The 27,683-nt window shown below is 40.9% G+C and overlaps 1 pseudogene; it reads right to left on the bottom strand.

Annotated features, from left to right (window-relative positions):
• Window positions 1–9,303, bottom strand: part of LOC149256926 (glutamate synthase 1 [NADH], chloroplastic pseudogene) — a 41,263-nt pseudogene extending 31,960 nt beyond the window's left edge.
• Between the last annotated feature and the right edge of the window lie 18,380 nt (window positions 9,304–27,683).

The following is a 27,683-nucleotide window of genomic DNA, read 5'->3' as shown; positions in this document are numbered from 1 at the left end:
TTCTCAAGTATCTTGAAAGGCCCATACCTTATTGGCTTCAGCTTCTTACCTTCACCTTCCATTCTTTCTTTGCTGATGTACAGCTAGACTCGACCACCAAGTTGGAAGCTATGCTCAATTTGATGCTTACCATGCCTTACCTTGTACGTGGCTTGGCTCTTTTCCAGCTATTCCTGCACTGCCTGGTGAATTTCTTGGATTTGTTCAATGAACTTGGTTTCTTTGTCCACATCATTGTGTCCATCAATTGCTATGTATTTACTAAAGAAAAAATCCAAGGGAGACCTTGGTGTAAAACCAAAACAAGTCTTAAAAGGAGATCTTTGTGTAGAAGAGTGCTTAGCACGGTTGTAAGCATGTTGCACATAACACAAATGTTCATCCCAAAGCTTGGGACGCTTGCTGCAATAGCCCCTGAGCAATTGGATCACTGTTCTATTGACCACCTCTGTTTGGCCATTTTTTATGGATGAAAGGCTGTGCTCTTCTTTAGTTTGGTGTCCATTAACTCCCATAGACTTGACCAAAGCTTCCCAACAAATCGGGAATATCGATCAAATACAATGTAAGTGGGTAACCCAAAATGAACCCATACATGCTGAAAGAAAAACTTTGTTGTTTGTTCAGATGTAATCTGCTTGTTACAAGGTATTAAAATACACATTTTGTTGAACTTGTCCACAATAACATATAAATAATCATGACCTTTTCTAGATTTGGGTAGTCCCCCAACAAAGTCCATGGAAACACTTTCCCAAGGATGAGAAGGAACTGGAAGTGGAGTGTACAAGCATAATTTTCTATTGATAGGCTTGCTTTTAGCACACATGGTACACCCTTTAATATATCTATAAACTGTTTCATACATTCCTGGCCAATAACAGAACCTTTGTAGCTGTGCAATTGTTTTACTTACACCAAAATGACCTGATATTAGAGAAGTATGTGCTTCTCAGATTATGTTAACTCTTTTAGTTTGAGGAATGCATAACTTTCCCAAATGATGCAAGAGTAGGTCCTTAACATGATAATCCAATTCTTCGACTTGTTTGCCATGACTTAAAGTCGCATATACATCCTTAAAATCTACATCTTGAGCATATTGTTCAATGTAGCTTTCATTCAATACTGAGTTATGATTAAGTATAGTAGATGCATTTATAATTGGTCTGGATAACATATTTGCAACCTTATTGTGTATGAATTTCTTATATCTAATGACAAGATGAAACTGTTGTAGAAAACCCATGCACCTGTAGTGTCTTGATTGCTGCAATTTAGTTTGTGAGTGAAAATATTGAAGTGGTTGATGATCAGTATGTATAAATGTTTCTTTTCCCATTACATGATGTTTCCACTTTTTCACACTCTGCACTAATGCATACAATTCTTTATCATATGTGGGATAATTAACTACTGCAGAATTAAATGTCTCAGAATGATAACATATGGGTTTACCATGTTGCATCAACACTGCTCCCATGGCATAGTCATTGGCATTTGTTTCAATCTCAAATGGTCATTGAAGATATGCCAATGCTAGTACTGGTGCTGTACTAATTTTTTCTTTCAAGGTGGAGAAGGCTTTATGTTGTTTGCCTCCCACTGAAACACCTTATTCAATCCTGTGAAAGCATGTAAAGGAGCTAAAATCAAGGAAAAGTTAGCAATAAACTCTCTCCAATATTGTGCTGCTCCTAGGAAGCTCCTAACTTCTGTAGAAGATTTCGGTTTAGGCCAGTTCATAATGACTTCAACCTTAGAGGGATCTATCTTCAATTCACCACCCCTTACAATATGACCTAAATAATTTAAAGATGTTTTTCCAAATTCACATTTTGATAACTTCACATAGAGATTTTCTTTTTTCAAAACATCTAGAGTCTGCTTTACATGCTTCAAATTTTCTTCCCATGTTTTACTGAAAACAAGAATTTCATCTAAATATACAATTACAAAATCATCAATAAAAGGCCGAAGTACATCATTCATAACTCTCATGAAAGTGGCAAGAGCATTAGTTAAGCCAAAAGGCATAACTAGCCATTCATACAGCCCTTGCTTTGTTTTGAAAGCAGTCTTCCATGCATCTTGTTCTACAACTCTGACCTGATGGTAGCCACTACGTAAGTCCAACTTGGAAAAGTAAACAACTTCTTTCAACTGATCCAATAGATCATCTATGCGAGGAAGAGGATAACGATTCTTGATCATTATTTTATTCAGTGCTCTGTAGTTAATGCACATCCTTCACAAACCATCTTTCTTTCTCACCAACATGATTGGAGATCCACATGGTGATGTGCATGGTCTTATGAACCCTTTCTTGAGTAGTTCCTGTACCTACTTCTTGATCTCTGCATTCTCTAAAGCGGATAACCTGTACATTCCAATATTAGGCAATGGAGCATCTTGCTTCAAATGAATATCATGCACTATTTCCCTTTTTGGTGGCAGACCTTTAGGTTCTTGAAATAGGATATCATATTCCGAAACAGCTTTTTCTAAATTAGCTTTCTTTTAGCATCACAGCCTTCAAATAAATTGGTTTTATCAGGCTTCTTTTCCTTTACAACCATTAGTAAAAATTGCTTGCATGAATTTACAATTCTTTTCATCTGCCCTGAGTTTATGTGAGTGTAGTTATTTTTGAGCTGATGAGATCTTACAATATATTCTATTCCATCTTTTGTGAGTTGATACTTATTTACAGTTCTATATAAAATGGGTTTTCTATCATACAAGTAAGGAATTCCTAAAAAAATACCACATATATCCAAGGGAACTACATCTAACTCAACCTCATCTACAAAAGTTGACCCAAAAGCAAACCTAAGTTTACATTGTCTAGTCACTTGTAGCTTTTCTTTATCACATACCCAACCTAATGGATATGGCTTCTTGCGAGGTGTGGTTAGTAGTCTCAACTTCTTTACAATTGCTTCAGAAATAAAGTTTACTTGTGAACCACTATCAAATAAAGTATCAATCTTTTGATTCTTGGAAATAACTCTAATATGAAAAAACTCATGTCTTTTCCTCTCATTTCCTTCATTATCAATAGATTGTGCAAAATGACTAGTAGATGCTTCATAATTTTTACCTTTTATACCTGTGGCTGTGGCTGTTGTTTCATCACCTGAGTCTAGCCCCAAATCTTTCTGAATAGTAGCAATACTCTTCTTCTTCTTGCCATCGAACTTCTTGGGTTTCAGCTTCAGATGCAAATACTAGCAATATTCATCATCATGTCCATCCTTTTTGCAGTGAGTGCATGAAGGTTTGTCTTTCTGTACAACGTTTGCCTTCCTCTCTTTCCATTTATGCTTCCTCTTTTCCTTGTTCTTGCTTGCAGTGGGTTTTGATGATCCCCCAATATGTGGGTTCACATTCTTGCCTCTAGCCTCTATATGTGTAGCCTAAACTGATACCTCATCTATGCTAGTAGGGTTAAACATGATAATGGTGTGCCTCAAACAGTTATGTAGACCACCTATATACCTCAACAAAGTTTCAAGTGAGTCTAGAGAAATGCCTAGAATTAAAGCTCCTTTTCTAAATTCCTGGGTATAGCTTTGTACACTTTTCCCCTTTAATTGGCGAAGAGTTTGCCAACTCATCATTGCTTGCTGCATATAAGCTAGTGGATAGAATTGTTTTTTAATGGTAGAAACAAATTCACTCCAGGTAGAAAGAACTTTAGCATGCTTTTTCAAATCAGCATGTGTCCTTCCTTCCCACCACACTAGGGTAGTTCCTCCAAGGCAAAGGCTAGCCAGCTAAATATTTCTCCTTTCTTAATCGATGTTCTGCACCCAACAATATACATCAATCTATCTAATCCAAATATCTAGTTTTTTTTGCATTTCATTCTCCATCATATATTGGAAAATCAAATTTTACATCTAATTTAATCAAAGGGCTAGAAGGAGGTGTTGATAGAGGAGGCTCTTTCCCTTTCCCTTTGCCTTCTGAATGGCCATTTAAAAGAGGTTCCTCTGTTGCTTTGTCTTGTTTGGAGATTAAAGTATCTTCACCTCAACCTTTCTTAAATTCTCGATACATCTCTTCTACCATGGCTCTCATGTTCATGAAACTATCCATGAACTGAGAGTCTGATTCTAAGGGAATTTCTTCTACCATTTTCCTTCTAGGATAGACTCTTCCAATTTCTGGGTTAGCCTCAACTAGTTCTCCTTCTCCTAATTTGAGCTTTGACCTAGTTAGCATTCAACAATCCAGCACAAGCTTGTCTAACCTTAGAAACCTAAAGCTCTGATACCACTTGATCTGATAATGAGATCTTAGACAATTATTAAGGTATTACAGACTCATGTGCATGGATTTGCCTATGTTACTTTGTGCAATGGATCGATAAGATTGCAAAATACATAGACAATGAAGCAGTTAAAGAACATAATAGAAAAACACACATAAACACATCAAGTTTAATAAGGAGTTCACCCAAAACTCCTGGGCTACATCTCCTGGTCCAACCTTCAATGGTGACCTCTCTACTATGTCTTTAGAAGTAGAGTTTTTACAAAAGTGAGCTCAATTTGAGTCTCACACAACAAATACAAAACAACAAGGCTTCACTTGGATTCCCCAAGTCTTTCTGAGTACACTGACTCTCCTCACTGAATCTCTATCCCTGTTTGCTCTCTATCTCAGCACTACTTGCTCTCATTTCTGTCAATCTGTGGCTTTAAATCCAATTGGCGTTATCTGTTCGGTTCCCCCTCTCGGGATTTCTGGATTCCCAACCTCTGTCTGCTCAGATCCCCCTCTGAGCGTTAGCAATCATCGCTAGATGCTTTCAGGGATGGTGGCCACCTGTTCTAGTACGGAGTGGGTCATCGGGCCTTTAAAATTCCCAGAAACAACATTCTCTGTTTACACAGAGAAAGACACTAAAAACTGTGAAAATTTGCCAATCTGTCATTTATCGAATTTGAAACACTATAGGTTCCACCTTATAACTCCTTCCGCGTCCGCCTTTTTGTCGCTTATTGCATCTCCACCGTTGATCTGGAAGATCTAGATCCAATGGTTGTGGTTCATTTTAGGTGGCCCATGTGTACGGGAGTTAACCACTAGAAAAGAGTGGTTTCATCTCTCCAGGGCCTGGACACGTGGCAGCCAATGTAAGGGATCGGGCGAAGCCCGACCAAAACCTCTTTCTACCTTCAGTCCTCCGGAAATCTCACCTGTTTCCTTTGCATTAAAAAAAATACATTAAACACTGAAAAACCCCGTAAAATGGCTTTAGACGGACTTGAAATATTTTATATGCATCCATAAACCCTTTTGGGTCCAGTTTCATCGCATTGGTGCATTTTCTTTTGTTTTTTGTTTATTTAAAGAATATGCGATTTACAAAGGAAAACCCTGTTTTTCAGATCTCGAAATATATATAATACCATCTATATTTCCATTGGGTCCACCTATCACAAATCATATTTATATCGGCCTCTCTCCATTGTAATGTTTTGATGCAATGTTGGGATGCGATTGATCGCAATCGCATATCACACATATCCCCGGGTCATTTGTAAGCGCTCCTCTATAATCGCCGATTGCGATATCGCAATTCAACTTGGGCCATCGATCTGCACGATTGATGAAAGATCCTTGTTGACCGCACTGATCGCTATCACAATATCTATGTGGTAGCCCCTGATAGCCTCCAATAGCCTCCTCTGATTGCGATATGCCGATCGGATCTGTTGGCATTATGATGCATGTGTTGTACTTGATGGCAACCCTCTCATAGAAGATCATCTCACTTATATACATTCAGATGAATCTACAGAAGAGATATCAGATGTGACATAATACATAGATGCAGGACAGCTCAAAGGAATCAAATGGCAAGTTCTTAGTAAGCTTTGCCATCAAGTCCAAAGGGGGAGATTGTTGGCATTATGGCTAAAGTGTTGTCCTTGATGGCAACCCATTTAGGTGATAGATCACAACAGCAGAGATTGATGATCAGCTATCAAATATTGAAGAAAATAAGGGGTACGCAGGTACACCTTACAGAAGGTGCGTACATGCAGGCCAATGTTACATAAAGTGCGTACATACCCGCAGTTATCTCGTTCAGGAGGTGCGTACCCCCAGTGCACACATTTCAAGGCAAATAAATTCACATGTGGGGTTTCTTATGTTTTACCCTTGGTATTTAGCCGACGGTATTTGTGTTATTATGGTGTCGGCCCGTGGTATTGATCCATTATTTAAGGAAGAGCTTTCCTATATAAAGAAAAGGAGATCATTTGGCTTATGTATGTTTTGGGTTGAATATCTTATGAGAGCTAGATCTGAAATATTATGATCTCTTGGGAGCAATGTCTAGATCTAAACAAGGCGAATCTACTGATGGATTGAGATCTCTTCAGCGCATGATCAGATCTGTATATCTGACTGTCTGGGTTATTCTTGAAGTCTTGAAATCATCTATGCCCGGAGGTACGCAGGTACAGTGAAAGAAAAGTGCGTACATACGCAGGAACGAAGCGTTTCAGGTGCGCCGGTACGCAGTCACAGAAGGGTTGCAGGTGCGGAGGTCCGCAGGCAGTTCAATGGATATAGTGCGTATGTAAGCAGGCGAGCAGTTGAGCAGGGTGCGTACGTAAGCAGGCGAGTAGTTGAGCAGGGTGCGTACGTAAGCAGGCGGGCAGTTGAGCAGGGTGCTTACTGTAAGCAGGCAGTACATGGGTGAAGCTGCTTACTTCTCTTAAAATCTATGCTTATCATTCTTATGATCTGGGTTGTTGAAGTGATGTTTGGTTCTGATATTATGTTCAGATAACAGCAGTAATTGAGTGAATGATTATGATTAACTTCAGTTTTGGATCGGTTTAAAATGACTTATCTTCATGTGATCTGATGTACTAGATCTGGTTGATAACTCTCATAATATCATTGTATATGTATGGATCTGGTGATTGGGTGATTCAGAAGGTTGTTTGATTATGTTCTTCGAAGTTGTTGTTGGGTTCAGTATGAAAATTGGATGAAATGTGGCCTTTCAGATTATGTGTTGTGCTTCAGTGTATCCAGTCTGAAAATTGATGAAACGTGGTACTTGGAGGAGAGAAGATTGTAGGCCAGCGCCTACGTACTAGTATCTAAGCTAGTACAAAAGCTAAGGGAGATCTTTGGGGCATTGTAGCAGGTAGCAGCCTGCGTACTAGTAAATGGATCGGCTAGTACAAGAGCAAAGGGGGTTGTAGCTCCCGTACTGGTATAAGACTGCACCAATACAAATATTGTAAAAGGATTTTTTTTATTAAGAAGAAGATTGAGATGACTTGCAGCAGGTGGTTTTCTCCCGCATTGGGTTTCCACCTTATATCATGGTGTTCATGTGTGTGCCTTATGTGTGATGATCTATTCTATGTTACTGCATTTGTTAACTGATAATATGGTTGATAATGTTCTAATGCACTCATTAAAGATCAATTAACTTAATCATAAGAAGTTGTGGAAGCAGCATATATGAATCAGAGTTTGGAAATGAAAAATGTTATTAATATGATAATACTGATTCACCCCCCCCTCTCAGTATTATTTCCAACAGGATCTAGACCGTTGATCGGCCAGATCCGACGGCTCCCATGCAATGTAGTTTTAAGTTGCCGATAATCTGTTTTTCAATGTTTTCTCTATGTTTTTGCCTCCCGATAGTGTAATCTGACTTCTTAAAAGGCTCTTCTTTTGTGATAGTCTTGAATGCTTAGAAGAATTTAAAGACTTAGAGGGTTTTCTAGCATCCATTTCGATCAATCTCCTCGATGTCTGGGGCGTGCCACTCCAGCGGCCATGTCACCAGGACGTTAAAAAGGACATCGTCTGTGGCTACAAAGGGTATCTTCCTCCATTGTTTAGTTGGGTCCTTGCGCACTCTCATATAAATGTTATGCATGTCCACTTTGAATTCTGCAAAACTCTACAGAATATTGTAGACAGTGGGTGACAACCACGACTTACGGTTGATCCCCATTCTAAGGTTCATATCCATGAAAACGCAGAATATTTTGCTGTCGCGGATCCAAGAGGCACCCTTTGTGGCCCAGAGTGAAGCGTACTTTGCAGCCTCTGGTAAATCCCTGTCAATTATGGGGAATTGGCTATCCTCCTGCAATTCCCCAGCCATGAGCACTATGGATAATAGAAGCTATGCATAGTGGAACGTTTTGCCTTGTTCCTGGGCTTCGCGGTGATTCTCCAAGAATTCCCTATAGAGGAATGTGAACCAGTTAAACTAGACTCCCTTCGCGCACTCCTCAGCCAGTGCTACCACCAGCGCGGATACTTCATCAGCGCGGCACTTGCGCATAACCTTTATAGCCAGGATTTGGGTTGCCATGCATACTGCTTTGTCCTTGATGCTGGAGATGGCGTAGCCCCTCTTCTTCTTTTCCAACTTGTACTTTTTCTTCATGGCCTCTGCGATGGTAAAGTCACTACTCTTCCCTTCTGATATGACCGTGGGGTATTCTCTTTTGCATGGAAGCTGGGAAATGCGGTGAATCAAGTCTGTCGTGATGGGGATGGGCTCCTCCAGCCATAAACAACCATCATGCATCAGGCAAAGCAATTGCCTAATGATGGAAATGGTTATTGGTGTGGGGTGGAAGTGCGACACCTAGAGCAGATTCAGTAGCCCAGCCTTTTCCACTCCACGCAAACCACTTCTGCAGCTCTAATTCTGTCACCCCCGCCGTGGTGTTCTGCTTGGGCTTCATGAGGTGTGGGGTCTCAAGATGAGGGAACTTTGCATGGTCAGCAAGATCCCAATACTTGAATTTTAAGCTTAGCACCTGTCCCAAATGTGTGCCCTCAAAGATAATGTTGTCTGGGAGGAGCGGGGTCTGGAGCGAGCTCTTGGTCTCGTCAAAGTCCTTGGGCACTCTAGCTTTTCCATTCTGCGGGGGGGCGTAGGCGGGTAGCTTAGGGGGGGGGGGAGTGCACAGGCTTAGTTTCTACCTCCATGCCTTCATCCTTGTCTTCTGTGATGAGTAGGTCCTCCAGGTTTTCTTCTTCTTCATCGGTTTCAATGGTGATGGCTTTCCCCTTGTCCTCCATTGTCAGCTTGGTTCGCAATGAGTTTCGCGGGGACACACGTACGAGAACCATCGTTTGTTTTTCCTTCTTAGGTGTTGGCATGCTCGATGATTTTGGGATTTCAGCAACAATTCCCACACCATTTGGAGCATCCCCCACATCCAAGGCTTGGACGGCCTCCTCGGCGGTCATTTTGGTTATCTCCATAACATCCTCAGCTATTGCCATCGTATCTGTCCATAAATCTAGCACTGGCAAAATCATAGGCTCAATTAACGCTCGGCACACAACAATCAGGGCTCTGCTCAATATCTAAATTCGCAAATGACCAAGTTTTGTTTGATAGGCAACCCTTTGTATTTTATAGCTCTTTCTGAATTTGAATTCGACCATTCCCCCCAAATCTAGTTCATTAATGCTCCCTTGGTGACAGATTTTTCCAAGTCTTGCCCATAAATCGCGCCTTAAATGCCTGCTGCTCACTCCATTTGGCCTCAAGTCAAGCATCCCATCGTGAATAGTGACTTCAACAGTCACTTTCTGGCCACCCAGCATGGCAGTGCAACCCCCCATGCGCGGTCGCGAACCTTGTGAATCTTTTCTTTTGCACGCAACTGCAACATCGCACAGTTCCTGGGCAGAATAGTTTATAGTCCTGCACTCCCTTTCAATTGCCTGGAGCACTAAGACTATTCTTCCTTCAGCTAGTTAGGTGGTTGCACCACCCGTGAAAAGTTTCATCCTGTCATCCATCATGTTTCCTGGAGAATACCCACCTTTTATTGTTGCGGTTGGCCTCGTGCACTTTACCATCTGCAACGTGCTACCCTGGTCAATATGCTCAGCAATGTGCGGTCCAAGCTGTTATCAGGCAATCTAGTGCCTATGTAGAGCTGCTAGTCCCACTAAGGCTGGTAGCTACCTTAGAAACAAACAAACTAAAACCATTTTCGTTTTCCTTTATTAGAAGTAGATAAGAGGGGAATAAAGGAGACCAACCTCTATCTTGCGCTTGGTTCCTTGCTTGATTCCTCTCCCTTCTGATAGATCTTTGCCACTCGCTTCCTCGGCTACCCAGCTTCAAAGAGCACCTGTGGAATCAAAGCAGCATAACACTATCCAAGAACAGAGATCTATTATCATAAACAATATAGGACCAGATATATATTGACCACACAAATGCATATATCATCAATCATACAAGAATGTGGAGGAAAACTTGAATAGCTTTATTAATAATCAAGAATAGCAAAGAGGATTACAACCAATTGTTCTGACCCAGCGTCATCCTCTCAGCAAGAAAGCCCTTCTTCACCTCATGAAAGTCTTAGATCACCCAACACTATGATGTTGCACCAAGAAACCAGCAACACTTCCTTACAAGATACAAAATTCCAGCCTCTAGATCTCTGGGATGAGGGATCCATATATAGATGTTTGCAAGGGGGGGAAGTCAACTTTTGATATTTGATTAGTGTCTTCTCTCTGATAGTTCTTGATTCCACTTGGAGATTGATGATCTCTTACTCATCCCTGGTTGAACGCAGAGAAGCAAGTGTCACAGGAGAAGCTTCTAGAAGATTCCATGATCCTCCACCTTGCAGATTGACCCTGCCATTTGTCCACTCTTGCCCATCACACTCCATAGAAGGGCTTTTCAGTATGCATCACACCTGCTGTGTGCATTTAGGTGGGATGCAACACACTTTGACCATGGAGCAGGTGAGATGGTCCAGTTTTGACCAGTTCTGAGTAGTTTTTCATGGTGAACTTCTGGGAGATGATGTAATCAGCTGACCTTATTCTTTTAGGGGTTGGAACAACAATTTTAGGGACTTAAGAGCCCTTGGTTTATGGACATTTATGATTGGGGTTGCAGTGCCCAAAAATGTCTATAACAGTTGCCCCCTAAAGCATGAGGTCGTTAATCTTTTTTGATGTCGGGTGAAATGCTTTATCATGAGGATCCGAAGTTTTTTCGAGCTGGAAGGCGACCTGTAATAAGATACAATACAATACATTATCTTCATAATATTTTCATGATCTAGCTGAGGCAGGCATTCCCATGCTCAACTTTATAAATTCATTTTCATGTACATAAGACAGACAATCGTCTGTGTGCAAATTGATGATTCTGGTAGAGCCGTCATCCCTTAGATTGGATGATTATCTGTGCAAAAATGATGTACATTTGATGTCTTTATTTTCCTGAATATATATCGTAGCTTGGATGGATGAAACTAGATTCGGGGTCTTCAATCTCGTTCGATCTTCACTCAAAGTACAAGTCGATCCATGTGATAGATGTTCTGGAGTTGAACATGGAAAGACATCGCCTGATTACCAGCCAATGATGTAAGCTGTTAACAGGCGCGACAGGAATCACCGATAATGATGATGACCCTCAAGGTACTACAGTACAATTCACGTGGTGTGAATAAGGGACTTGGCATCGAACACCACACAAAATCTTTCGGTCGAAGGCCATTGATGTAAACCTGTCGCTGGAAGTGAGAAACCTACCATTGAGGCATGCAAGCTTCAAAGTACTGAAAGGGTTGTTCCTAGATCGACTTCCTGGATAATGAGCTGATGTTGACAAGAAGTGATCTTTCATAGGAGGGCCTTAGTGAATCCCACATCAATGACATGGAATGGAGCAAATGATTTTAATGGAGGTGAAAACGATCTGATGATATAAGGTTCAGGGTGGCAATCATGAAAGAATGGAGCATAAAAGTATTGCAGTGGATGAGACACAGGTGAATTCTCTGAGCGACTTCTCTTGAAAATATCGGCGACACTGACATGATGGATTGGTAGCGTTAACCCCAAATGTGGATGGTGTGGTGGACCAATGGTGATATCACCGGTGAACGGAACAACCCAACTCGACTAGGATGCGGAGTGAAAGTGTCATGTTCAAGAGCGACTTGCTACCAACAAAGTTTCTTCAAGTTTTCTTCCCAATTTTTCCCCAGTCATTGCTGACCAGTACCTCTTTATTTTTTTCAAGCTTGAGGAGGATAACATATACTTGTTCTATAATTTTCCCTTCAGGCAAACCCATCGCTATGTTTTAACGAGCCTAGCGATAGTGAAACTCGTTCTTGTCTGTATGGACAAGTTTTTCGCTATTCGGTTTTAACGAGTTTAACGACAAAGATAACTCGGTCCTTTTCAATTTTAGAAAGTCTGAAAAAGGACGTAAAGAAAACTCCAACAATCCTTTTTCGTCATATAATCCCTTAAGTCTAAAAAAGCATAAAACAATACAAAAGGGATGAATTTTTGGTAATTTTAATGAGCCGAACAAAACAAGCGCTCGATCTTTTTGTGTAATAATCCCTCAGATCCAAAAAGATTAAAATCTAAAGGAGGGATAGCACTTCCGGTCACTTTAACGAGCTGGAGAGGCCAATTTCTCGGCAATCTTTTCATATTTTATGAGTCAGATGAAAAGAGCTTAAAGGAGACTCGTTTTTGGAGGAACGAGTGATAAATTCGGGTAGCAGCTAATTCTAGGTAAGGTTTGGAATTTTCCAATCACGGCAGTGTCATAAGGATGGCTAACAAGATCACTCTTCGCAGCTGTTCCTCAAAACGGGTAAACAATCAAATGGAGGTGAATGATCGGCCAATACAGAGTGGAGGTGACGATGAGAACACGACCAAGGCTTCAAAGGCTGATGATAATGCATTCACGATGGTTATTTATCGGAAATTGGTTCATTTTTTAATGAGCTTAAATTCTGGGGGAACGTTTGCTCATTTCTTATGTTTATTTTTTAAGGAGCTTGAATTCCGCGTTAAAACTGCTCGATATAATGGTCATTGATTATCTTGATTTTACCATTGACAACTTTTTTTCCTTCAAAGGTTGTACTGCTTGCTAAATTGCTTAATCAAACTAGTTAGAAACGAATAATATATGTTTGAAAAAATGAGTAAAAACACTAATATTTTACTTGAATTACGTGAAAAGTAATTTAAAAGTGGTTTTTACCTCTCATTTTGCCATTTCATTTGAAGCTTGGTTTGCTGGAGCTTTGGAGGTGTTTTCCCCCTTGATTTTCACTAGCTAATTCCAGGAGATTCTGTGGGTGATTCTTGGTGCCGTCTAGACCAGGTAGGAGCTAAACCTGAGCTCTTCAGTTTCATTCTTTCCTTTCTGAATTCTGAGCATGTTTTCTGGTTTTCTGAGCCTCTGGGGTTTGAAAAACTCGCCCTAGCTCCATCGCACCTCTTCTATATCGAAAGGTGCAATGCATGCTGGCTTAGCCATTAGCCAGTCAGCTTGCATCCCACCCAGAACACTGCTGGGGGTGCGATGGGAGTAAGGAGGGAAATTTGTACACAGTTTTTCATGGAAAAGTTTGCCTGTTTTTCGCCAAATCAGGATCCTAACTCTCCTCTTGTTTGCTTTCAGAGATTCATTGGAGAAAAATGCCTATTACATGGTGAGAACGTGAGCATGAAGAAGAGGACATGCTTGCTTTACATGACCCAGTTACGGTAAATGCACTGCGGAACTATGGCCTGTTCAAGTTTTTCCGCATCTCTAGCATGAGGCAACAAATCAACTTGTTGCAATATTTTCTCGATGCATGGGATCCTACCACCCAGGTGTTCCAGATTAGGGGCAAGTCCATCCCCTTGACTGTCGTGGACATCTATTTTTTGACCGGCTTATCGAGGCGGGGTGCCCCTATCTCATTATTAGGTTCGGCCCGTGGGGGTGAATCCGTGAGAGATTACATTCGCAGGTATTGCAGAGAGGGATCTCAGCTGAGTAAGGACGGAAAGATCAATATCCGAGATGTCACTGACAGGTCCTTGAGGACCATTCTGTTCACTTTTTCTAGACTGGCTGGTAGTGCGGCTCTTCATGTGGCCAACAGGTCTTATATGCAGTATGCCTTAGAATGCCTTGAACCAAAGGTGTTCAACTAGTGTGATGCAGTACTCTCTGTGATGAAAGAACAACTAACCAAGGTGAAAAATGGGAGATTGAAGAACTTTGGATATGGTTCTATTTTGACTGCTTTTGCCTTGGAAAAGATCCCGCTGATGCAGCCGCAGTATGTTTCACTTGGTTTACCTCCACCGACTGAGCCACGGATGCAGAGATGGGTCAACCTTATGGCCAGACATGTTGGTCAGTCCCAGGTTTCCTTTTCTGATACCTTCTTCGAGTGGTTCAACCATCAGGAGATGGTTTTTTCCGAGTATCCATATGCTGGTATGGATTTCCAGGGTGATCCGGATTTGGTACTGCCGGCTGGAGAGCAGTGGGGTGTCATCGGTAAATTCTCTGACCATATCTTTATTTATGTTTCTTTTATAATTTTCTTTTTCTTTCTTCTATTTGGACTAATCAAAACTCATGTGATCATGCAGATGTTGGACCAGTTCGGCCAGTAGTACGCCTGAGAGTGCCAGCTGCCGCTCCAGCAGGAGAGGCTGTGGGAAGGGCTATCCTTCGCGACCTTGATGTGGCCGAGACTCTTTCAACATTGCAGGATCAGGTCAAAGGCCTCACTCTGGGTATTCCGGACGTGAGGACTGACGAGTTGCCTCTGAGGTTGCAGCGACATACTACTGGTGTGCCGAGTCGATGGACTAGGCTTTTACGCATGATTGCACAGGCGGTGACTTGTTATCACCAGCATCATTAGACTAGGGTGCCCCCTAGCATTTTAAGTTTTGGGTCATATGACCAATTTTTGTCTTGGTTACAAAACATTATGTGTAAACCATAAACAGTTATATATGTATTTTTTATTTTCGGAGCTTTATTTTGGTTAAGTTACATGATCTTGATGCAAATACTGATGAAATGCTTCTTTTTATAAATGTTGCAAATGTCTATCTAACACATAATTTGCCAATGAATCTGTTAATATGTTCAAGTTTATGGAAATATGCTGATATTGAATAAAATCAAATTGCCTTTCCAAAATCTTGACCCTTAGGAACATGCGATAAATAGCTGGATTTCGGACGGAGTAGATACTAGTGAGTTGTAGTATGACGAGTTGTGAGTCTAGCCTGACGACAAGTCGGTGTATGCCATGTGTGATGGCATCAGAGAGGAGTTCAATCAATGTGCTATATTCAGCGATATTATTTGTTGACCAATCAATACATACCCCTCTGAAACTTACTAACTCTCCACTTAGATCAAAAATGGCCCAGGCTGCAGAAGATAGGTTCCGTGAACTACGACTCGCTCCGTCGGCATATCCAACAAAATATTCCAATAGGTTCGACATCTGTGACAAATGTAAAAATTGGATTACTTAACCAAAAAAATTACCCTTAGCGAAAACAAAAATGTAACAAAAGCATAGGGGTTACTACACTGAATCATGCGTAGTAACGCTTAAGGTACAACCCGTTACGGGGTTGCGCCAGTGGAATCCCATCATAATCCACTAACTCGTAGGTCCCTTTTGCTAATACACGTTTTACAATATAGGGGGCCATCCATAAAGACTTGAATTTTCCTGCTCCCAGTTTATCGGATTCTTGGTCGTAAAGTAAGACCAAGTCACCTTCTGAGAAGACACGGGGCTTGAGATTTTTGTCGAACTACGCCTTGACTCTTTTCTTATGGGCTTCGTTAGCCAAAGCGGCATCACGATGGGTTTCATCCAATTGGATTACTTCTAAGAAACGAGCCTCCTCTTCTGAAGTTCCGTGGAGAAGGTCGACTGCAAGTTTGAGGGACGAGATCTCACACTAAACTGGTAAGATTGTTTCTAGGCCATACACCAGTTGAAAGGGTGTAAACTTGGTTGCATTCCTTACCGATGTTCGGTATGCCCACAAGGTTGAGTACAGGATCATGTGCCAACTCCTTTTGTGGACTCTAATCATCATTTGCAGCGTTCGCTTCAGGACTTTGTTGATTGCTTCAACTTGTCCGTTGGCTTGCGGGTAATATAGAGTAGAGCTGTCGTGGGACAACCCCAATTTGGCAGCCAATTCAACCATCATGTGATAGCGAAAATGTGATCCATGATCTGTGACTATGGCCTGTGGAACGCCAAATTTGGCGACTACATGATTGAAAAAGAAAAGGGCAGTTGTTTCGTCGGTGTTGTTTAATGTAGGCATCGCCTCGGCCCATTTGGTAAATAGTCTACTGCGACTATGATATAGGCATCACCTCGGCCCATTTGGTAAAATATTCTACCACGGCTATGATATACCCATGCCCCCCAGTCGAGGTGGGGTTAAATGTCATAAAATCTATGCCCCATTTGGCGAACAACCCAACAACAACTATTGGCTGCAGGGGTGCGGGTGGTCTTCTTGTTTTGCTATCGAAAATTTGACATGCATGGCAACTTCTGACTGCGGTTATGCAATTTTTTAACATTGTTGGCCAGAAGTATCCTGCTCGTAAAAATTTTTGCGCTGTAGCGTAACCAGATTGATGCCCCCCACATGCGCCTGAATGGCAATCATTCAGGACTTTTTCGGCCTCCTCATGGGTGAGGCATCTCCTCAGAATTGTATCGACACCATGACGGTAAAGTGTATCACTGACAATCATGTAGTCTTTTGATTGGTATCGAATACGTTTTTGTTCCGAGCGAGATGTATTAGACCTATATTTGGGTTTGGAGATAGATGATTATATCTCCATACCACGGATTGCTTGAAGATATCAGAAACAAAGGTTCATCCATGATGTTTTCTTCGGATGTTTCATCGTTGGACGACGATGGGAGATCGCATAGTAATTCCGGGAATACCAGGGATTTCTTCGATTTGGATTTTACAAATTCTAGATCAAACTCTTGAAGAATTGCTATCCATTTTGAATATTTGCCCCCCAGGAACTGTCGCAACAGTATATAAGTCATGAGGTTGCAATCTTATAAAATGGTAGTTTTTCGAAAGAGGACATAGCGTCGAAATCTCTGTATCGCTTGAATAGCTGCAAGAGCTAGCTTTTCAACATAGGAATATTTGCTTTCTGTATAATTTAAGTTTCTACTCAAATAATATATAGGATGTTCAATTCCATTGTCTTCTTGTACTAAAACCATTGCGATGGTTGTATCTGCTGCAGTGAGATACAGGTTAAAGTCTTTTTGATAATCAGGAGTATACATTAATGATGCTTCCATTAGGGATTCATTTAAAGCCTCAAAGGAATCTTGTGCGACCTGATCCTAGACGAAGGGTACTTCCTTTAGTAAGTTCAGCGTAATTTGGAATGAACCTCCTCAGAAAGTTTTATTTCCTTTGGAGTTTCTGAATCTGAAGCAAATTTGAAGGTGGAGGCAAATTTATGATTGCCCGAACCTTACATGGGTCGAGACAAATCCCATCCTTTGAGACTAAAAAGCCAAGTAAACAACCAGAACTGACACAGAACACACATTTGTGTGGATTGAGTCGTATCTTGTAGTGTCGGCAACGTAGAAATATTGCTCTTAAATGTTGCGGATGATCGGTCCGATTTCGCAAATGAGCCGGAAGATCGTCGAGATATGGTTGAACGATGTTTTTGATGTCATGGAAGGCATAATTCATTACCCTCTGAAATGTTGCCCCTGCGTTCTTTAAACCAAAGGGTAACTTGCGATATGCAAATGTGCCCCACAGACAAATAAATGCAGTCTTTGACTAGTCCTGTGGACGGATATTTATTTGATTATACCTGGAGAATCCATCCATAAATGAAAATATTTCACATACGGCGCATTCATCAATTATCTGGTCAATAAAGGGTGTAGGATAGTTGTCTTTTGGACAAGCTTGATTGAAATCCCTATAATCGACACACACTCTAATCGTTCCTTATTTTTTCATTACAGGAACAATGTTCGATACCCAATCAGTTAGAGGAACCCGGTAAATAAATCTAACATGGAGAAGTTTTTCAACTTTTTGCCTTGATGGTAGCAGCTTTCTTGGGGTGCACCTGCCGTAGCCGTTGTCATACTAGTTTGACATCTAGATACATCTTTATTTCGTGTTCAACTATACTCGAGTCAATGCCTGGCATTTCATCATACGACCAAGCAAAGACATCTATGAATTCCCGAAACAGAGCATTATATATTTCTAGTTCTGAAGGAGAACAACATTTGCCAACATAAATATTCTCTACAACATCTGTTTCGGTCGAGATATTTATGGCGATAGTCTCTCCAATATTGGACAAGTTTCGCTCGGAATCCACCATGTTTACAGTATTTGATAGGAAATCAAAAACTGAGGGATGATGAAGGTCATCAGGAGTATCTTCTTGACAATCTGGAAGATGGGAACAATGGTGGTAATTTTCCCATGGCGCCCCGTCAATTATCATTGACCCAACAATTCCTTCGTCGGTGTAATGCACTTGCGACAGAGGATATGAAGGGGTGCCATATTCCTTAGACCTATCTATCCAAACGCTTGATGAGCATTGATTCGGGTCTGCCTCCCATGCCAAAAACATTGATTGCTACAATATTTCTATTGGGCTTGGAGGCAATACCTCCAGATGATCCATGTTAATATCGTTTTCTAAGATCTTTTGAATAGAAGATATCATATTGCAGGTTCCTACCGTTGCCACTTCCGCCAGATTGATTGGAGGCAGGAGGGAAAAAATCCCCATTAATATAGGGTCTTTTAGTAGGCCTACTCCGATATTTTGAAGTGAATGGGGGCTTCCATGGATCATTGGAATGCTTCCCGTAACTTGGGAACTATTGGGAAGAAATGCTTGTTGGTCGATGATTATAATTCCTCCTTGAAAAGGAAATGCAATCTTCCTAAAGTAGGTTGACACAACGACAGCCATAGCATATATCTAGGGCCTTCCGAGTAGGATGTTGTAATCGAGGTTTCCGTCGATTACTTCAACATCTATTTCTACTATTTTCCCCCCCAGTTCAACTTGAAAGTTACTTAGAATCCCATATGGGGTATATGTTCATCCATCAAATGCTTTTAATGTCGTCGAAGATCGCGACAAGGTTGCAGATCCTAAATTTTTCTAGCAACTCATCGACATAATACATGTAGATGCCCCCTCATCAATAATTGTTCAATGAACAGTTTTGTTGAGGGCTTTCACTTGAATGAGGAAAGATAGTTGAGCTGGTTACTGAGGATCATATCCTTTGTGATTAAAGGACACAAGATTAGAATCCTTTGGGTCAATCCCACCTATTGCTGATAATAAAGCCTGCTTTTGGGAGGGGCTATTTTTCAGTACCTCAAGTGTTGACATAGCGGATGGCGATTGGGCCAGATATTCCACTATATTATAATGTTGTGTTGCTCTGGCATGCAGATTAAATGTCGACTTGTGTACTACTCCATTTGGCGGTTTTATTGTCAGCTCTTGAATGATGGGCGGCGCAACTTCTTTCGAAGTTGTTGTCGAACTACTAGGTTGATCTTTATCCTTGTTGTCCGATAGTTGTGGATTCTCGTAATCTTTATTCCTTGTCGTTATCAAAGCATCATTTTCTATTTCAAAACCGACAACATCAGCACTTGGGACGGGAAGCATTATCACTGGCAACCAGATTTGTTCCTGGATTTGGAAACGGATCAGTTAATACCGCCGAGGTTTTTGAATTCTTGAAGAATTTTCTAAGCTCAGCTTTATATGGACACTCTCTTGTCCAATGATCCTCATCACATATAAGACATGGAAGATTTGGTTTCTTATCTCCATATGGGTTTGCAGAAGATTTTTCAGGTGATGATTCCTCCTGTTTCTTCTTCTTCCCTTTGTTTTTCTTCTTGCCTCCTCGTTGCTTGGTTTCTTTGCCTTTGTCAGTTGAGACGACATTTACTTCAGAGGCGAGAAGTTCTTCTTTTTCAATTTGACTAGAAATCTTACGGGCATTTTTAGATGTAGCCTTTGTTGATTTTGTGTCTATCGTACCAATCACGCCATCGCCGGCATGAGAGTCATTGTTCTATTTAGGAGGAGGAGGAACGGAAAATTCCGGCCTGGGAGCGTCAGGGATTTTATCATAGAGCGTGCCAGACTGAGTATAAATCAAGTCTAAATATTGCGCATGAGCAATAACTTGCTCTTTAGTGACGACTCCTCCCTTTGCCACATATTCTGTAATGGAAGTTAATAATCACTTAATAAACCATTCAGCTAAAAGATGATCAGGAACATACGTTTTTACCATTCTACGATGATGTCGCCACTCATGAATATGATCGGATATGTGAGTGGCCATCGTTTGCTTGAAATTGGTAAGAAGTTCTGTTCCTGTTTCGTACCTTATGGGTAACTGAAAATGGGTTAAAAAGGTTGTGGCTAGGGCACTAAAATTATCAAATGAAGCTCTAGGTAATTCGATATACCATTTTGCTACCAGACCAGTTAACGTTATTTGAAAAAGGCGAAGCCTAATCGAATCATTATTTAGGGTGTTTGATGAACACCACAGATGAAGTGTCATCACATGATTCGATGGGTCTTCACCCGGATTCCCATTAAATTTAGGAATATCTGACGGAAGTTTATGCAGAATCGCTGGCCACCAAGGGGCGTAAGCAATTGGATCGTTTGTTAGCCGATTTAGATTTGGTAACTCTAAAGTCGCCACAAAGGGTAACTGTTGATTCAGGTTTGGTGAAGCATACCGAGGATAAGATGGAATTGCCTGAGCAGTTGGTCTTTGCATACCAGCATAATGCATTTGATGCTGGTAACTTTGGTAAGGTTGATGGGCATAACCATTATAGAATGGTTGATTTTGACCGTTTTGAATATACGGCTGCCCATTATTTGCAAAGATTTATTGCTCAGATCCTTGGTATACTTGTTGGAATTGCGGTTGTTGATATTGCACCAGCCATGGTTGTGAAGCCATGTGCTATTGTCCAATACTAGTTGTTTGACCAAGATGAGGAGTAATTGTACCCATTTGGGCCTGTGTCATTCCACTAGTTGGCGATTGTGGTTGAGTTGCAGGGATAAGAGGTTGTTGCATTAAAACCTGAGAAACCTGAGATTGGCATACAACAGGCAACGCTTGTACTTGCGACACCGTCACAATAGCTGGCGTAGTTGGTATATTTGACATAGGTAAACATTGTTGCATCGAGTATACAACTCTTGGTTGTTGAGGCAGTATTGGCACCCAACCGCTAGATGTAATTCCAGCATAACCTTAATTTTGTTGCGAACTCTCATATGGTTGTCCTCCCGGAGGAGACAATGAAATGGTATATTGCCCCCCATACGGTGGTAATCCGGTACTCAAAGGAATGGTTTGTCCTTGAGGACCAGACTGCCCAAATTGACACCGTAAAGGATCAATTTGCTGAGACTCAACATAAGAGTTCCTGGATATTATTCTGGATGAACAAACGGGAACAAACCATACTGTCGAAATAGCCCCTGAGTGGGCCCCATCTAGCGATTGAGAGCTAGTTGGGACAGATGGTATGCTGGCGAACATTGTTGGAGTAATAGCAGGAAGTTCCGCCATTGCTGTGATGACACAGTCCTAGATGTCGATGGTTGTTCATACATTTCTAGTCTATCCAAAAGATTTCCTAGCGATTCTACAGGAGCTTCCGATAACGGTAGACTAATTTCTGATGAAGAAGGATATAGGGTGATCCTGACTCCAAATTGCGATGGAGTACTAGATGGAGGATCCTCCACAACCTCTTCTATAGCAATCAGACCAGGTGGAAGAGGAAGACCGTCAGTTCCGTAAAATATTTTTGGTGCCGAAGAAGGTATAGAATCTGCAGCGACAGATGTTTGGGGAATAACACCTTCCGAATCAACTGTAGATGGAGCTGGTTCAGTAGTACAAGTGTTTACCTTCACACTAGGATCAGTTCTACTGTCCTTTGGTGGCTGCGGAATTTCTTCTATAAAGGTAGGGATACCAGAAAAGGTTGGAGTAACCGGAGTCTCCGATGGTGTTGGAACACTTGTTCTAACTTTACCAGGGGATTTGGAACCAGTTAAACGAGTTCGCTTCGTCCGTAATAGTTTTGATTCTGGAGACAAAGACGGTTGACTCGTAAGCCTCCGTGAACGACGGGGTTTCAATTTATTTTCTTTCACGATTGTAGAGTACTCGAAAAAAAATAAATAAAGGGAAAATATGTTTCCGAATTAAATGAATTTTAGACGCTTTGAAACAACTTGTTAAAGAGACTACTCTGGAAATCTAGATAGAAGGATTACCAAACCAATCACAAAACTACAGAATACTTTTTACGGTACGACAGTCAATATTCCCGAATGCTGTGTTCAGTGCATTGCGATCGATAGGGCGACAGACATGGCTTCCTATGGATAAAGGATATAGCCTATTGTGGTTTCCCAATATATAATCGACGGTACGTGGGAGCACAAGTCCGTACTGGCACTTGTCATTTCAAAGTGGAGGAATCACCCAACCAGCAATGAAAACAATAGTTACCAGGCTTTATGACGCCGGAATACGTCTTTAGCCTAGACTTCTAAATGTTGTGCGTTAGGTTCCAAAGCATTTTTAGATTCATTAAATTTATTTTACAGTTGATCTTGTTTAAGAAATTTTCCTTTTAGGTTCACCGTGTGATGTAGATATACAATTCCTAAAATGCAATCTAAGATGATAAACAATCATTTAATCTTCTTTTTTCAATGAAAATCCTAGCTACTAAAGAAAGAGAGATGATATTCTTTCAACATAGAGCAGATAGCACACACTATATGCACTGTCCTAAATCAAACCAACAAATAGTCTAAATGCAAATGCACATGCATGTATTTGTTTTCAACCTTCTTAATGTGTGAATGATAAAAAGAAAGCTAAGCACAAATCTGAATTATTTTTCAAAGCGATATTACTAACAAGCTTCTTTTCAAGACAAAATGAAGACAATGAAGAAACTTTGCGATTTGGAATTGAAAACTTGCTTTCAACACTTGAAAAACTACTAATTCAAATCAAATACAAGAGTAACAGTGTAATCGACTATCAAGAACAATTGGATTCTCTTCTATGACTGAAAATGACACTTGCGACACTTCCAAATCAAGAAACGACAGTTCAATTACGCTACTTCTTTGTAAAAGAGAACTGAAAATGGCTCACAATACATAAAACAAATTATAGTTCTTTGCACAATGGAGGCGGAATAATGGTAAGGAAGGGGGTTTCCACAGAGGTATACTGATTACAGACAGCAAAACTACTGAATAGAGCTGAAAAGAGTGAAGAAAAACCGAAGTCTGGAGGCAAAATTAGCCTTCTCTGACCCTCGCACTTGTTACATAGGGATTCCAGTATGCATCCCACATATAGCACTCGGGAAGTGTGATGCATACTGATATCCTTGAAGAGAGGGTGCGATGGTACAGTGCGAGACTTCTGATCCAGTTCTTGATCATAGTTTGCAGCACAGTTCAGGGATTTAGGCCGAGAAAGTGATAATTAGTAAATAAATCACAGGGGTAGATCTAAGGAGGTTACTAGAGCCACCACAAGGGAAATTACAGAGCTTGTAAATCAATTGTTCAGTTCATAAACAAAACCCGAAGATAGACTGAAGCAACATTGATCTACTTTGCACTTGCATAGAAAATGTAGTTCGAAGGCTAGCTGGCTTGACTTCAGGCTCCGTCTATAAGTTTATAAAGCAAACAAATATTGACAAACAAACAATCTACTCGCTCCCCAGCGAAGTCACCATTTTTTTATCAGGAAATCTAGTGTCTATGCAGAGCTGCTAGTCCCACTAAGGCTGGTAGCTACCTTAGAAACAAACAAACTAAAACCACTTTCGTTTTCCTTTATGAGAAGTAGATAAGAGGGGAATAAAGGAGACCAACCTCTATCTTCCGCTTGGTTCCTTGCTTGATTCCTCTCCCTTTTGATAGATCCTTGCCACTCGCTTCTTCATCTACCCAGCTTCAAAGAGCACCTGTGGAATCAAAGCAACATAACACTATCCAAGAATAGAGATCTACTATCATAAATAATATAGGACCAAATATATATTGACCACACAAATGCATATATCATCAATCATACAAGAATGTGGAGGAAAACTTGAATAGCTTTATTAATAATCAAGAATAGCAAAGAGGATTACAACCAATTGTTCTGACCCAGCATCATCCTCTCAGCAAGAAAGCCCTTCTTCACCTCATGAAAAGCTTAGATCACCCAACACTATGATGTTGCACCAAGAAACTAGCAGCACTTGCTTACAAGATACAAAATTCCAGTCTCTGGATCTCTGGGATGAGGGATCCATATATAGATGTTTGCAAGGGGGGGAAGTCAGTTTTTGAGATTTGATTAGTGTCTTCTCTTTGATAGTTCTTGATTCCACTTGGAGATTGATGATCTCTTATTCATCCCTGGTCGAATGCAGAGAGGCAAGTGTCACAGGAGAAGTTTCTAGAAGATTCCATGATCCTCCACCTTGCAGATTGACCCTGCCATTTGTCCACTCTCGCCCATTGCACCCCATAGGAGGGCTTTTCAGTATGCATCACACCTCCTGTGTGCATTTAGGTGGGATGCAACACACTTTGACCATCGAGCAGGTGAGATGGTCCAGTTTTGACCAGGTTTGAGTAGTTTTTCATGGAGAACTTCTAGGAGATGATGTAATGAGCTAACCTTGTTATTTTAGGGGTTGGAACAACACTTTTACGGACTTAAGAGCCCTTGGTTTATGGACATTTATGATTGGGGTTGCAGTGCCCAAAAATGTCTATAACACAAGCCAAGGTATCAGATTGATCACCTCGTGGCGACAGGCCTTAAACCTGTCATCGCAATCGTACGCCTCCTGTCTTTTCACCCTGGTCTTTTTTCCGAGAAAATCTTCCTTTATCTCGTCCTCCAGCTTCTTGAATTCCACGTCCACCAGAGCGACTTTCTTCCTTAATCACACCCTTTCCTCTTCAAGTTCCTGGAGTTAGAGATTTCCTTGTTGGATTTCTGCTTCCAAGGTTCCGTGAACCGTCGTATCTATTGGTGCCATCATGCGCGGTCTAAGTTCTACAAGTATTATAGGGCTTACTGCATGTAGGTTTTAACCCCATATAGAAATTACTTGCATACGAATTCTAAAACATAGAAAAATAAACAATGCGAGAGCATAACACATAAAACACATATACACAGAGATTTTATGGCTGGATCCCAAAATCATGACTACCAGCTTGATTTTTCATTTTGTTCTTTTCAATGTTATAATACATATTTATACATGCCGAAGCATCCAATACCATGGACTGAAAACCATCACATCCAATACCATGGACTAAAAACCATCGCGTCCAATACCATGGACTGAAAAACCATCGCGTCCAAAAAACATGTGCAAAAATCATGCACAAAACCATAGGTGGGTCTGCCCAACCTAACATAGGGTCCAAAATCAAAATTTTCCGGGGCGCTGCCCCAGACCCCATAAAGTGGGGTTACAGGTGCCCCTCAAACCACCTGTTAACTACATGGAAAGGATATAACACAAACCAACATTCTCCCACTTGTTGTTTTCTTTCCACAGGGGGCCACAGGAGAGCTTAGTCATTTTTCCAACCCTGAAATGCCCATTGTTTCTCTACACCAGGAGAACTTCTCAGAGCTCACAGATTTTGTCAATGCATTTGTAGTATTCTTCAAAGTGTCCACCTTTACCAGAAACACATTTTTGTCTTCTATCATATCCCTCACAAAGTGATACTAAACATCAATGTGCTTTGTCTTTGAATGATAAGTAGGGTTCTTTGCCAATAAAATTGCACTTTGGATGTCACAATCTATCCTTATAGCTCCCTGTACTAACCCCATACTTGAACACAATCTATACAACCAAACTGTTTCCTTTCTTGCATGAGTGGATGCCATGTATTCTGCCTCTGTAGTTGATAGTGCCACTACAGATTGTTTCTTACTCATCCAACTGACTACACCTCCAAATAGGTTAAACACATACCCACTTGTTGATCTTCTTTGATCCAGATCTCCAGCCCAATCTACATCAACAAAGCCACGAATATCCAACACTCTGTCAAATCCTGGTCTTCTTTGGTAGCACAAACCATAATCGCTAGTGCCACGTAAATACCTGAAAGCCCGCTTCATTGTTGTCTAATGCTCCTTCCCTGGTTTTGACATAAACTTGTTCAATACTCCCAGTACATGTGCAATGTATGGTTTAGTACATACCATCGCATACATCAGGATATCGAGTGCACTTGCATATGGAACACGAGACATATCCTCTTCCTCTTCTTGTGTCTTGGGACACTGTTCAATAGATAACTTTACACCTGTAGGAATAGGAACCTTCATCGGTTTACTATCTTGCAGATTAAACCTCTAAAGTATTGTCTCGACATAATTCCTCTAGGTTTAACCAGAGCTTCCTCATTGCCCGATCTCTTTTAATTTCCATGCCCAAAATATAGTTGGCAACACCAAGATATTTCATGTCAAATTTGGAGGACAACTAGGTCTTCAAATCCTGGACAATTTATTTGTCATTTCCAACCAGCAACATATCATCCACATACAAGAACAGATAAATAACATGGTCACCAATTAATTTAAAATACACATAGTGATTTTCTTTTCTTTTGGTGAAGCCAAGTCCCCGTATAAATGTATCAAATTTTTGATACCACATCCTTGGTGACTGTTTTAACCCATACAGAGACTTCTTTAACTTGTATACCAGCTCTTTCTTACCCTTCACCGTGAAGCCTTCATGTTGTTTCATGTAGATCTCCTCTTCCAGATCCCCATGAAGAAATGCTATCTTCACATCCATCTATTCTACCTCAAAATCAAAAGAAACAACAACAGATAAAAGTAATCTAATAGAAGTTACCTTGGAAATAGGAGAAAAAATATCACCAAAATCAATTCCCGGCACGTGGGAATAACCTTTTTCTACCAACCGAGCTTTGTATTTCTCCACTTTTCCTTCTGCATTTGTCTTCTTTTTGAACACCCATTTGATGCCAACGGGTTTCCTTCCAGCTGGCAACTCCACCAGATCCTAAGCCTCATTTTTGTGCAAAGATGCCATTTCATCAACCATGGCCTCTTTCCAGAGTTTTCCATCCTTTGAATCCACGGCTTCCTTCACAGTTCTGGAATCAGTAATAGATAAAGAAAATTTTTAATAGAAAGCAGATGGACTATACCTTTCTAGTTTTCTTCTTTCTCGAACTGATCTTCTTACACCAAGAGTTTGTGGCTCTTCATCTTCTGATTCCTCCTCTGTTGTAGAGTCTGATTCTTCCTCCTTTAGCTCAAACTCTATTTTCTCAGGTTTCTTTGGTTGGAGTTCATGTTTAATAACATATTTCACCTCTCTGAACACCACTTCTCGACTGTACACAACCTTTCTTGTTACTGGGTTCCAAAGCTTATAACCCTTCAAACTATCCTTATACCCAATAAAGATGCACTTTTCAGATTTACTATCCAACTTGGTTCGTTTCTCCTTTGGAAAATGTACATATGCATCACATCCAAATACCCTCAGATGTGAAAGAGAGGGTTTCTTACCAGTCCATACCTCTTGTGGAGTCTTATCCTCCAATGCTGATGAAGGTGACCTGTTGACTAGGTAAC

Source organism: Pinus tabuliformis, chromosome 6 (genome assembly GCF_031772625.1).
Source record: "Pinus tabuliformis cultivar Carrire ecotype Pingquan chromosome 6, CPIR1, whole genome shotgun sequence".
In the NCBI taxonomy this organism is placed as follows: domain Eukaryota; kingdom Viridiplantae; phylum Streptophyta; class Pinopsida; order Pinales; family Pinaceae; genus Pinus; species Pinus tabuliformis.
The sequence above is the reverse complement of the archived record's forward strand: the minus strand, read 5'-3'. Positions and strand labels throughout refer to the sequence as shown.